At 39.0% G+C, this 14931-nt stretch overlaps 1 protein-coding gene across 7 annotated transcripts in view; it reads right to left on the reverse strand.

Moving 5' to 3' along the window:
• Positions 1-14931, reverse strand: part of TNS1 (tensin 1) — a 271239-nt gene that overhangs the window by 41463 nt on the left and 214845 nt on the right. The gene's annotated exons all lie outside the window — the stretch shown is intronic.

Raw genomic sequence — 14931 nt, forward strand, 5'->3', positions numbered from 1 at the left:
TTAGATAAAAGCCATTATATTATCCATAAGATCCAAGAAAAGCCAAAATGGCTTCTATCTGAAAACCACTGGAGTCTTAACTTCAGCTCAAATATCAATTCTTACTGTAGAACAAAGGCATTAGGATTCTTCATCAAAACAACAATTAGGTTGTAAATCTAATTTAATTTTTAATTTAAACGCCATCACTCAAATCCCACAGGATCTTGTCCTGGATCCAAGCACTTTAGCCTCCCAGTATTAGCTTGTGACTTCAACAACATCTTGCTTTAATGGAGAAGATAATGGAGTTTTGGATCGCAGTATACAAACATATGGTGATCAATTGTCAACTATCTCCGCAAACAGAACTATGACTCACACAATGATGGGCCGTTATCTACAGAAAGAAGTCCCAATGGTGTAAGTTATTTTCTTCACCATCCAATTGAGCATCATTGAAAATGTTAACTTGTTTGCAAGAAGAAAAAAAAATGAAAAGCATAACACCAGAATGTTTGAGTGCCAAGTCCAAAATCAATATCAATCTAACCAAAAACAGGGACATTTTTCTGCTGAATTTTAATGGTTGCATCATCTTCATCCCCTTACAAAAGCAGCTTTCTTACTCAACCTCTCAAGAGGCATCTACCACCAATAGAGTTTAAGCAAATAAAACATATCATGTGACAAAATAAAATTAAACTCTTCAACAGTTGCTATGGCAAATTATGCAATTTTCTGTTTGTAGTTATTTTTAAATTGTTTATTCAATCCTGATGTTTGTTAGTTTTTGATAAAGAAGGAACCCTTCTATTGCTATCAGGAGTGCTAAAAGATTTCATAGGAAATTTAATGGAAACTCTTCAGCCCCACAGGCAGAAATATGCTCTTACAGCACAGAAAGGAAAGCTTTTTCTTGGGCCACATTAACCCCACATTCATAGAAGGGCGATTAGACTTTTTGATCAATGTACCCTAATTAACCTTGATTGGCAATAAAAAGTTCCATTATTTGAACATAGTACTGATCATCAATTTTCCAGACTCCTATTGATACTTTTAAAAGTAACAACAAGTGGTAAAAGTAGCAAAAAAGGGGGCTTGAAATTAGCACATTTGATCTCTGTTGTAGTCGATGGTGTCCACCACTATCAACAAGGTGAATGCTACTTTGGCAATTCATCCCACCCATGATTTCCAAAACTTACACATATTTGCTGATATTTCAGTGTAAATTTCCTTTTGTTTTAATTTAATGGAATGGATACAAAAGATAAAATACAGCTAATAACATCCTGATATAAGAAAATGTGCCTAGTTCCCACAGCTTAGTATAACAATTATTACTAAATATATGTCTGGTTATGTCAGATTCGTGTATTAGCTGGGAAAATTGGATATCAGAAGTGAGAAAGGGCAAAGGAAGGACGGGAAAGAAAAATAGAAGGGAAGTGACTGGGATGAGTGCAGGTTGATTGACAAGGAAGAATAATACGGAAGAAGGGAATAAAGCGAGATTTGACAATATGGACTACAGACAGAAAGCAGAAAATATTAGCCTAGAGAGAATCTTAGGGGTCTGTAGTTGTTGTGTGCCAATATTTCAGCTCTTATTTTGCAGGGAATGGGAAGATTAAGGTAAGCAAACAATGGTGTAGAACAGCTTCTAGACAGGAAGTGAAACAAATAGGCTGCAATGCTATCTGGCAATCATTACAGTTGTGCTGAAAATCAGAGTTTATGATATGGCTACCTGGGCTCCTGGGTGTATGCATTTGAGTTGACCAAAGACATGGGATAATCCTAGTCAGGTGGGATCCAAAAGCAGGTTAAAAAACCTTGACCAATTTGTGGAGACACATGGGTTATCTGTACTGCTTGCAGTATGTTTGTATTGCAGCTCAACTTAGAAGTTCTCCATAGACATGGAATGATGATCATTGCTCAATCAAGATAGATCCTGGCTTGGTCACTTTCGGTTAAGAAAGCAATTGTACAGATTAGACAACCCTGACCAATGAAGTCATCAATTCAAGGTTGGATCTTCTTTAGATTAAGTCTAAGGTGGTGTTTCTGGAGCTTTTAACCATGGGGGAACCCTTAAAATAGATTTTCAGTCTTCAGGGAGCATCCTCTATAAATACTATGCCCACAGCTCTGTGCCTCTTACATTGCTGGCCATTGGGAAGAATGTCACCCATACAGAAAGCCAAAAATGTCATTGAAGTCACTTAAAGTAACCTGAGAGGCAGAAACTGCTCATTGCTCAAGGAACCCCTAGCAACCTCTGGATACCTGGTCCATAAACACTGGTCTAAGGTAAGATAAATGGATTTGTTCTACTTGTAGTATGTGTTTATCTGTATTTAATGGTCACATTTTTAAATTTGGAGATTACATTTAAGGTGACCATAGACATGGATGGATCATTGCCAAGCTTAGGCAACCTTAACCAATACCTGTGGTCACCTGTACTACTTGCCCCAGGTGCCAATCATCGTCCCCTATCTCTCTCCATAGGCATAAATTCAAGTGCTTGGTCAAGCCAAGGATGTTTGCTTATTCATACAATGTCAATTGTTTTTACCTTAAAGCTGATTGGTGCCTGTACATCCAACTATCAGGGGACACCTACGTACAACTTTACTTTTCCTAATAAAAGTGAATTCTTTTGCCATAAACAATCCTTGTTACAAAATCAAGCAGAGCAGGCAGAGAGCTGCCAGTGTTTCATAGTGTTCTGTCACATGTTGTTTCCCTATAAACCACTGCACCACACCCGCTCTCCGGGGTTTACTGTCAAAGACTTAGATATATTTATCCCCTCTGGGAAGCTTGATGCCTCCTGATTCACACTGTGCTTTAGGGGTGGAGGTGAGAAGAACTTAATGGCATCAAAACAGCCATCCCAAATGACTTCACGATGCCAACGCTATCATGTAAGCATTGCAAAATTATGAGGGGATGTGTCAGCGGCGCAAGGATGAGTCACCAGACATACTGCAGCTCAAGGGGAGTAAAACATGACATATGGAATTATTTTATAGCACATGGAGTCTCACTAATTAGGAGGCGTTTATAAAACATTGGTACATTGGTATTTAGAATTATGCATTCACAATAAACAAGCACCATCAGAAATTGCCATGACTCTATAAACAACCAACTGTGCATTTGCTCCAGTGCACATTGCATTGTTTTTGGAAGACTGTGGCTCAATACAACCAAATGGTGCAGACCTCAAACTGGGGGAGAAAATGCAGCTCAAGGAGCCAACCAGTTTTGCTGCAGTGATTGAGGCATGCCAGTAGAAGGAAAAATAGGACAGAATAAAGCTCATCAGTCCCCTCCTTTTCTTTTCAATGTCCAGTCAATGGGTGGCGTTTTACTGAATTGCAGCAGAGAGACAGCAATGCCATTTGGTTGCTGTGAAAATTTCAAAAATGAACAAATGAATTGCAATACAAATGTATTGGGAGGTAACAAGCACCCTTATATGTATTCCATCTGTGTTATTTTGTGTTTGTCTACTTGCTTTAAAAAACAGCAGGTCTTTTTGATGTAGTTTTCATGGCAGAAGTCTGAGCAGACCCTTGTCCTAGCTGCAGAAATGATGGCTGACTTCTCTAATAAAAAGTGTACCCCGTTACAGAATGCAGATAATGGCTTTTAGCTGTCTTTATACCTAGGTTAGTACAGAGTTTTCTGTATCGCTCAGAGATTATTGAACATAAAGCAACAAAAGCAAAATGAATCAAACACAAAATATTTTGCCATGAAGCATGTTTCCCAGATATTGTTTTGTAGATATTGTTTTGTAACAATAGCATAACGACTCAAATGTTTTCTTGTCATATCTCTATTTATTCAACAGCTGCAAGACCAAGATAACAGGACATGCCAACACATTCCTGGCTGAAAAAGAGTGCTGTAACTTCAGAACTGTGATCTGTGTGACCAACAAGCAAACTTTCTCAATTAAAGGGGACAGTCGGATTCTGGATCTTGTAGGCGCTAGTGGCGTCCCTGCTTCCCATTGCGCCTTCAGTGCTGGTTCATGCTTAATGGAAAGACGTTGTGTTATGGCCAATAAAGCAGATGGTAATGAGGTGATGAAATGGCTGTATGACAGATAATGTTACCCTTGTTGACCCATTAAGATGGTAATCATAAAACCAATGTAACCAATGTAACAAACCCGAGCTTGCATGGTCATCTTGGTAAAGCCTGTATCATATTGGTACAGAGGATTTTATTGGGATTAGTATGATCTCCAAACTGGAGAAAAAATTATAGGAAAATACTATACATAAATCCTATGGGACCATTACTGTTGCAGGGTCTTGAACAGAGGCTTAATAAAATGGAGGAACCATTTTGGTTGACAGTTTTAAAAACAATGGTTGAACAGATTGGCTACTGAAGAGCAACATGTTCTGTTCTATGGAGAAGTAGGAGAGCCCCACTGCATCCCACCCATTATTAGGGCCTCAAAATGGCTCAATGATGCACTCTTGACCTTGCAACACTAGGGTGCCAGGTTTTTATTAGTAAAGCAAAAGCTGTGGTCATGATCTAGCACAGCAGCCAGCTAAACTACATTTATTTGACATGGGTATTGATGTCATTTTTTGCCCAATCCTAATTGTCCTTCTAGTTCTTCAGGGACTGGCAAGCAGGAACTGTTCTTTAATCAAAGCAGCTTGGAAGGGTACCAATCCATTAGCTGGCCCACACGTAAATAATAAATAAATGTAATGCAGGATGAGGGAGAGAAACTTGTTTCCCCCTCTGTGTCAAGTGCCGCATGAAGATCAATGGAATTAGAGTATAAATAGATTGTAGGCACACTAAAATAGTGAAGGAGATGTCGTATCCTGGCTGCAGCTGCTCAGGGGGTGGTGGATGGAGGCGATTTATCTGAAGTTTAAAAGCTGAAGGGTACAGAAAGGAGAGAGACCTCCAGAGAGGTCCCAAAGACATTCCTGGTTTATAATAGCAGAAACCCACCACAGAGAGTGACCACACCAAATGTCGGTCTGAGGGGCACTAGCTAACAGCATACTACAGTCCTGTTGATGGTGGAATCAGCATATCAAAGGGGTCTTCCAAGCTGCTGGTGACTTTTGAGGTTATTCATAGCTCATGGCAATAACTCTTTGGGAAACGCAGTCCTTCTCTTGGAGTCCTTCCATCCTTGTAATATCCCACATTTGGTGATTGGGTTTACATAATCTGTATAGATCAAGCTCTCTGTTTTATTGTTTAGGCATAAGAAGAATAAGTAACTCAGTGGCTCTCCACTCTCACATTCCAGTTGCCACTTTTTGTGCATTGAGGGCTGTTTGGTGCACTGGGCCCCAAGCTGCATTTGTGCATTATTAGGGAGGGCACACTTGAGGCTATATTTGCTAAGTTGACCACCACTGTTATAGAATGTGTCTACTATGACTGATGGCATTGCTTCCAAGATAGCAGCACCCACTAGTGGTCTCCCACCTTTAGGATATCAAGTGAAGCTTTTTCAGGTTAAGTGATAAACATGCATAAAGTGTTAATGTTAGAAATGTCATGTGTCAAAATTTTATTCATATGGACTTGTGAAGTTACTGAAACATCCACTTTATATTCAATTTTAAGATTTCCATAATGGGAAAGATGGCTTTTTTTAAAGGCAACAAGCAAAATGTATTATATCAAATCAGAAAAAATCAAAAGCTAAACTCTGGATACACTTACACACCATGATTAATCTCTGCATTGACTTAAATGAACCAGCAATGATGGTAATGCCCTTGTATTATTACATAGGTCTATAGTGTAAAGCATGTCAAAAATTGGCACACAGACTTCTCTATATGTACGTTGTACTTTCCCTCCGGCTGCAATTTTGCTGTTTTTTCTCCATGACAGACAACTCAGAGAGCTTGCATAAACATAGATAGATTGCATTACATGTAATCCGGTGTAATAATAACACTGCATTCAGCTGTATGATTTCTGCTAAATGCCTTTAGTTTAGGAAAGCAAACAAATCCCAGCATGCACACACTACGCACGCAAAGCTTGCCGACTTCAACCATTCGCCTATTTTATTCTGCTCCACAGACCTCCTGCCAAAAGAAGTTTACCGTCCTGGGAAAATCTACCTGCACATTCGTCATGGATTAAGACAACTGGGATGGAGAAGATGGGCTCCATTCAGAAGAAAAGAATTTTTAGAACAAAAGATAAATCCTTGGCACACCTCCCCGTCATACCTACTTAATGTCAGGCATGTGACAACAGACAAATCAAACTAAGATAAAAATAAAACCAGTTACTAAATTCTGAGGCTTTATGGTGTTCCTATTATTACAAGGGTATTCTAACTTTCTGAATCTGGAGCTTTTCTTAATGCACTTAGGTATGAAGGCTCCTTGTTCAGGACCTTTCTCTATTGTGGTGACAACAGTCTTCCAATCTTGCTCCTACATTGTCAACCCACAAAAACAGATTGAAAGGGCACATTTTGAAAAAATTTTCATCCACATGAGCCCTTTAATGCAGATTATTCACAGAGAAATATTGAGCTCCATAGGTTGAAATGCATAAAAGGGGATGAGTGGGCTTGTGCTGAATGATAATGAACTCATACTCAGTAATGTTTATTATGTTGTGTGCTGCCTTCAACTCTGTTTTTTGTGTTATATGCTGAAGTTGTGCCAGTAATATGCCTGCAGTTGTGGTAGAGGTGCACCGTGCACAAATACATACCACAGAGCAATTAATGGTTTTGTTGTAATTTTATATGTGCCCCTAATGGACAAGTGGACAAACCACCATGTCAATAGTCATTTCACAGGCATGGCACCCTGTTATCACTATCATGACAGCAATCCAGAGCACTGATGTGCAGTTAACACTGGAAAAAGTAGACACAATCTGATTCATCGACTGCTTTTATATAACTTTAATGGCCCCACCCAAGTCCCTGGCATTGCTCCCGGTAACAGTCACCATAAAGTCAATTGAAAAATTCTAACACACCATTCTAAATTTTGTAAAATTAAAAAAAAAAATAGTAATGAGAATAAGACTCCCCTGCAATGGTTTTTGGCAAGTGGAAGGAGATGGGATCTCATCGTTGGAGTCCAAAAAGGCAGTGAGTGATTCAAGCCTTTGGCATCTACTCTCAAGTAAAATATGAGCTTTGGGTGGGCAAGCAACAACCATAACAATAATCCTATAATCCTCCAATTGTATTTGCTTTTGTTTTAAGAGGGGGTTAATTTAAATTTTTGCCCTATGGACAGAAGGGGCTAAAAGGCATATGATAGGATATCTCCTCAAAGTGAGGGGGATCCCTTCTTAGACCAGTGTCCACCATTTCTTATCACCTTCCTGTGCTCTCTATGTGCACACATGGAGAGGTTATGGAGATATAGTGAGGGTGAGATTTGTGTTCTTTACCAAAAGATGAAGGTGGAAGCACCCTATATTACCAGCATAGGAATAGTAACATTTATGTATTTGCAGTGATAAAACACTGGAAATATTTATGTTTTCAAGATGTTCTAAAAATGTTTTTTTTTGCTCTCCTATGAACTTTAACTTTCTCCAAAGAGGGATTTGCACTCTGCCTCCAGTGAATAAATGGGAGGACAACTGAATTACAGGCAAGCCTTCAAACTACTTTAACTTAGCAGCTGTCTCCTGCCTCACACCCCTCTCCTGCCATGAGTCGGGCCAATAGTTTGATAATAATGTGTAATAAATATAGCAAAAATGCGTAAACATGAAAAATGATCTTAGCTTTCTGTTTTCCTCCAGAGTGATTCTGAATTATCACCGCCAATAGGACTACAGAGGGTGTAGAATACATACCGATGTATTTGGGAAAGCTAGGGGGCAAGGTGCACTAACCCATGGTGACCACTGTGTTTGTATGAAATTACTATTGACTCAATTTAAATGTCTAACAGAAGATTTATTATTTTCTACTAAGTGCATGCAAAGAAAGTCATGAGTAAGCATACCATTTCCAGGTATTTATTACCTCTCAATGGGATTGCAGCATTTCCCCTTACAATGCCTTTGTCTGTTCTTCCTTCTAGGAGGATGAGGCTATCCTTGTTCAGGTATCATCCACAGTCTGCAGCTTTGGGTTAGGTGCTCCATGGCACCTTCTGAGCTTCTACTTCTTGGCAGTGCGCAATGTACTTTAATTGCCCTTCATCAATTACGGGTCTGTGGGGCTTCATATCTAAAGCTGTGTACAGACACTCAATAATTGTTATTCAAAATTACTGTCTCAGCACATCGGGACAAAATGCCCTACGCCTTGCACACAGTGCACATGTGTTGCCCTAAACCCTCCTTAGCTCTGAGCTAACTGGCCATCAAGTATGATTGCAGGCCCCGCTGAGAGTGCAAGCGTAGGGGTGGCTACACAATCACTTCAGTGACCGTGCAAGGTAATGTTGCCAGACAAAAAGAAAAAAATAGAATGTAATGTATGAGGATATATAATGTAGGTAATAGAAAGTAATGCTGAGTTTAAAAGCTTGATAGGCAGCAATGAAAAATTGAACTGGAAGCAGTATAGGAGATGAGCTATGTTACAATATGTCCTGTTGCTGGAGGAGAGTTTATTACCATTTAAATAGCATGTTAATAAATAAAGAGCTACATTAACTAGTATCATTTATACCTGCCTGGAGTTCAGAAATAAATTACTTTCCTCTACTGATCATTCTCCAGTCAGATGCTCAGATAATGGGCCTGATTTAATAATGCTCCCCAAGGCTGGAGGGAATACACTTTCATTAATAAAACTGGGTGATCCAGCAAACCTGAAATGGATTTCCTAAAAGTCATTTAGTATTTGTTTCTAATCCTGGACCAGATCCATTCTAGGTTTGCTGGATTACCCAGATTCACTGATGAAAGTGTATCCTCTCCAGCCTTGGAGAGCTTTAATTATTCGGGCCCAATGTATTTACAGCAATCCCATCAGACACCAAACTACTCTGAAGCATTACAAGTATTTTTATTCTTCCTTCCATAGATTTGGCATATCATCTTTATTTGCTTTTGCCTAAACTTCTTGCTGTTTTGACATCTCCCCAACCAATGAGACCATTCCCATCCTGCTTATAGATAGTCTGACACTTGGTCTACACACAATGAACTAATCTGCTAACTAGTTCTGTCAGGGTAGGAGACAGGTGCTACGGTACCTTCCACGGCTCTCACAAATACATGATTAGCACTTTGGGGCTTCACTTTCAAAGGTGTCGGGTTATTGTTCTCACGCAATAATGCTTTCCCTTCTCCAGGGGATGAAAGGTATAAAAGACCCAAGATACAGACTACAAACTGAAAAGAAAACTTGGCACTACATAATTTACTTCTTTCTCAAATCAAAGAAATTGGAAATATAAAGTTACCTATTGGGAGGCTATGGACGAATAGAGTAGATCAGAGAGTAACAAGGCAGAGACTTAATCACACATAAAGCTTAAAAAAGAAAATTAAAAGCCAGCATTGCTCATCATTATTATTGTACAAAAAGCAGAGACAAGGAAACAACCAGTTACAGATCTTCCTTGATGTGTTTGCAACCAAAGTGTTCATTTCCAAGCACTTTAGTGCGAAACACGTCAAAGGAGATGGCTATTGAAGGTTATTAACTCGTGTTTACTACTCTTTTTTTTTTTTTTTTCTCTGTGCAATCATTTCCTTTAGCTGTCTTTCACTTTGCACTCAATTTTTTATAATGCTGGTAGAATTATATAGTTGATGTAAATCTTTTTTAGCTTTTGTTCTTTGTTGAATGTCATTATGATAACTATTACAAATGACAGCTAAATACTTCTAATCATCACCAAATCCAAATATCTAAGTTGATATGTGATTGAATCAAAAGTAGTTATAGTTATGTATTTGTCAACTAATTTATAATTGATTAGGAGACCAATAAGGGAGGAGATATAAGCACCCTGCAGAAATAAATAAATGGTTCATATAGAGAACTCTCTTCCCAATTATTCATTTTAAGGTCATTACAAAGGACAAGAGCATCTGGAAGTACAAAATATAACTGGGTATTAAAGCTTTAAAGATAACAGACTGTTGATCCAGGGGACATCCGATTGCCTCACGGGATCAGGAAGGCATTTTTTCCCCCTGTTGGAGCAAATTGTTTTTTTGCCTTCCTCTGGATCAACTATGTCTATAAGTTTTTTCATCTGGGATATGTTTATTTCCCTAGTGGTTGAACTTGATAGACTTTTGTCTTTTTTCAACCTGACTATGCAACTATCTATGATATGTTGCATGCATAGTAAAAAGTTATGTACGAATGCAGTATTTTCATCGACCTAATGATCAAAGTTCATTGGAGAGAAAATCTATCCCCTGACATTGCTCAGTAATCTGTCCTGCTGGATCACTAAACAGCTAACAAGTGCTGCTGTTTCTTATGAGAAGGACACAGCTGGATGTCTCTCGTCCAGTCCACCCCCTCTCTATTGAACAGGGAAGTCTATACAGCAATTGTTTATTCCTTCACTCACTGGAAATGATCACTAACATTAATATCCAGTGACAACGATCAAGCATTTGTATGTAACTTTTCTCCTCTTCCTCCTGTGTCATTGTATCTGTCTGTCATTTGCAACACCTATTTAATGTACAGCACTGTGTAATATGTTGGTGTTCTACAAATACAGCTTATTATTATTATTATTATTATATTAATAATAATAATAATGACAATAACTGATGAAAGTATTTTTTTTATGTTGCTTCAGCCTAATACTTTATTGCTCCTTAATTCCAACTAAAAGTTGTTCTTAAAGAGCAACCTTTCCTAGTACGGCACCAAGGAACAGAGACAAAAATTTTCTTCCGAAGCTTAACAAGGTGCCATTATGGTTTAATATTTAACCTCTGCAATCCTAAAATGCTTAACTGCATTCCTCATGCTACCATCTCTAGTGAGTGTTTGTATGGAGAGCAAACACATAGAACAAGGTCCTGAAAAGGAGTAGGTTGGCCAGCAAAGAGAAGCATCAAAAGATAAACAAAATACTTTGCAGTTGGGGGACATGAGAATTTTGTTCCATTCCTGGCCCCACATCCACTAAAATTCCTGAGCTGGAGTTAGGAACTTCTAGTGTAAAACAAGAAAGATCTGAGAAACCTGGGGGTCTTAAAGTTTGAGGAAACAATTAGTTTAGGTTTTACAATGGAAACAAGTTTGAAATACTCAGTTGGAGAATCTAGGAGACATTTGGTGGTCTTCACCTTTGGTGGAACTACAAGTACCTGCATGCTTTGTTTTATGATGTGGGTCTATTTTAGAGCATTTCATCAACCTATATGAATTGTGAGCCCCTTTGAGGGACAACCAGTGACATAACTATGGACTTTGTAAAGCGCTCTGTAATATGTGGGTGCTATATAAATACTGTGTAATAATAATAATAATAATAACTATCATCTATAATAATAAATCCACCTGTGACCTCATTTGCTCCTGAGACTCCAGCAACCAATCCAAAATCACCACCAAATCAGCATCAATCAATCATTTTTTTTCTTCCTAATTTCCATGTCAAAATGTACTATAAAGTTGCCAACTTCTTGGCCAGCAATAAAGTAAGGAAATGTTGGGACTTCTAGTTCCACAATAGCTGCAGAGCCAAACCTGCCCAAATCTACAACACACCAAGACATCTAGATTGTAAGCTCTTTCGGGTACAACTGTCATGTGTCATTTACCAGAGAAGGTTTATTTAGCTATGTTCTCAAACACCTGACCAGTTCTACTATCATAAGGTCATTGGCACAGTTATGATAATTTACAGTGATGGATTCTATTATTGTAATATTATTATTAAACAGACTTTATATAGCGCCAACAAATTATGAAGGGCTGTACATTAAATAGGGGTTGCAAATGACAGACAGCGAGACAGAAGAGGACCCTAAGAGCTTACAATCTAGGAGGTGGGGGGAAATAACACACAATAGCATTCAATCAATCAATTTATGACAATTGTATCTCAATAAAAAACAGGCAACAATACACGGAACTCTGCGTAAATACATGAAAGTGCCTCAAAGTCTCTGCCTTGCTCTCTACTTCAAGTTCAGATGCTTTTGTAGAGTTTGCAACATTCTAGCCAAAATTGTCACAAATACCTGTGATTTTTTTCGCTACAACTGTAGCAAAAGGCAGTGAAAAGGATGTCAAGCAAAATGACAAGCAATAGAAAGCAGAGGAAAGGATCTGACACTCACCTACAGGGTGGTTAAATGGGAGAATTTCTCTGCAGCATCAGTGCTGAACTAGGAAGACTTTTCCTATAAGCAAAGTCCTCTGGACTGAGAGAGAGAGGCAGAGAGAGAGAGAGAGAGAGAGAGAGAGAGGAGGAGGAGTGTCTGCATGGCTCTGCACAGCTTGTAGGGGATAGAGGAACTCTGCAGTCAGGCATTTCGGGGGTTTGGCCTCAGCTATGCCATTCAGCTATGACATCAGTGCAGACAGAGGGAGCAGTCTTTCCCCTTACAATAACAGGCTGGAGCAAAGCGGAGGAGTAAAGAGGCACAAAACAAACTTTGATTAGTAGCTTACAGGATTTTTTTTTTAAGTTTTCAGGGCAAGGACAGAAGACTCAAAGGGTATTAGGATAACATTTTTCTAATTGGTTACTTTTGTTCTGGTAAATTTACACCTTAAAGGATTATCTCTGCTTTAATAGAAAATCTTTCTGTGCTGCACCTAATAATAATATTAGTAGTAGTAGTAGTAGTAATAATAAACTGTATTTATATAGCGCCAACATAATACACAGCTCAGATTAAATAGAAGTTGCAAATGACAGACAGATACAGACAGTGACACAGGAGGAGGAGAGGACCCTGCCCAGAAGAGCTTACAATCTAAGAGGTGGGAGAAGTATCACACTATAGGAGGGGGATATGAAATAGTGGGTGATTAGTGAGAGTTTAAAAGACAGAAAAAGATGGGTCAGTTACATTGTTCCCAGCTTTCTTAGATTTATCTTGTCCTTATACCATAGTCCCGTCCTAGGGTGTGACAATGCTGCTTCTTTATAGATACATGACAGTAGGTATTTGTTACTCTAGGTCAGAAAATGAAGAATAAAAATGAATGCATCTCTTAGATTGTAAGCTCTTTAAGGCAGGGTCCTCTCCTCCTCCTGTCTCACTGTCTGTATCGGTCTGTCATTTGCAATCCCTATTTAATGTACAGTGCTGCATAATATATTTATTATTGATAGTAATAATGCAGTCAAATCTAATGACTGGTAAACTGCAATATGTTACATTTTTGTTTTGGGTTTAAACACACTTCAATGCATAAAAAATAGACCTGCACCAATAACTTAAATAGCCATGCTTGCTGCTGCATGCTGCTCTTTAATAAATACAGCATGGAAAGTGAGGGTGATCACCCAAGGGCAGGGAGAATGTTACTGGAAGGATCGCCAGGTGAAAATAAAGAGGAAAACAAAAAGGAATGCAGCTAACAAATCTGGTATTTAGATGCACTTTTCATTCCTTGAAAACTAATGATGTCACTATGCAGGTCCTGGATTTGCTCCAGTGTATATTACATATAGGTAAACAAATGCTGTCAGTTAATACAAGTTATCATAATGATTAAATTTACAAATTTAGATAATGCTGATATTACACAGTGATTTATAATATGATCTATTCATAAGGACCTCCAATGGCCCCAGCTGAAGCTATTTTTGAAATTCTGCAACCAAAACCAATGTTTTGTTTGTCCACAGAGCACACAATCAGTTTTGTAGACTTTGATTGCTGCAGCCTTTTCTATCCTCCCCACCTACCTACCTGATACACAGCCTTCCCACAGCTACTCTTTTGCTGCCTCTCTTTGTAGTTCTCTTCATTGGCTTCAATTTCACCCTCCACAGTTCTTGTCCCACTTACCTTTCTGACCTGATAGAAAAATACCCCCCTAGCCGCTCTGCTCACTCCTCCAATGACTACTAATAACTTCCTAACTACTCATTTTCTAGAGCTGCCCCGACTCTCTGGAATGATCTTCCTTGTCCTATTCAGCTTGCTCCTACTTTCTGTACATTTAAAAGAACCCATATAAGCCATTTTTTCAAACTCACCTACCCATCCTCTTCTGTCTCTTAAAACCCCCACTACTTATCCACCAATCCATATCCCCCTCCTATCGTATGTTGCTTCCCCACCTTTTAGATTGTAAGCTCTTCTAGACAGGCTCCTCTCCTATTTAATGTACAGTGCTGTGTAATATGTTGGCGCTATATAAACACCGTTTAATGATAATAACTTTTGCAGTTCCTGGAGACTCCTGTCTTAAGCTACGTACACACTTCCAATTATTATCGTCGGAAAACGAACGACGAACGTTCCTGCACGATATACACGAACGATCGTATAGCACCGATCCTGCACATAGAGGTAACGACACGATCGTTCGTAGATATTGTACACACAATAGATACGATCGTTTAAGCGATAGAGGAACTATGTGCACGACAGGAAAGTGAACGGACGTTCGTTCATCACGCATGCTCTGAACATGGACGATCAACGAACGACCGTACACACGAACGATGTTCAACGATCGTCGTCCAATCCGATCCGCCGGTCCGGTCGTTCGTTTCCAGCGACTTTCCTCGTTCGTCGGCGTCGTTGGTTACTTTTTTACGAACGATTTTTTGCCCAATCGATCGTTCGTCGTTCGATTGCAACGATAAAAATTGGAAGTGTGTACGCACCTTAACTAATAGCTATGACCCTAACTTCAACTCGCATTAAACCCTCAAGTACCCTCAGACAAAGCCAGGTGGTGCTTTTTCTGCTTTTATCTTTCTTTCCAGGGTTAACCATTCAAAGGTTGGCAGGTGGAGGGTGAATTACAGT

This window comes from Pyxicephalus adspersus, chromosome 7 (genome assembly GCF_032062135.1).
Source record: "Pyxicephalus adspersus chromosome 7, UCB_Pads_2.0, whole genome shotgun sequence".
In the NCBI taxonomy this organism is placed as follows: Eukaryota; Metazoa; Chordata; class Amphibia; order Anura; family Pyxicephalidae; genus Pyxicephalus; species Pyxicephalus adspersus.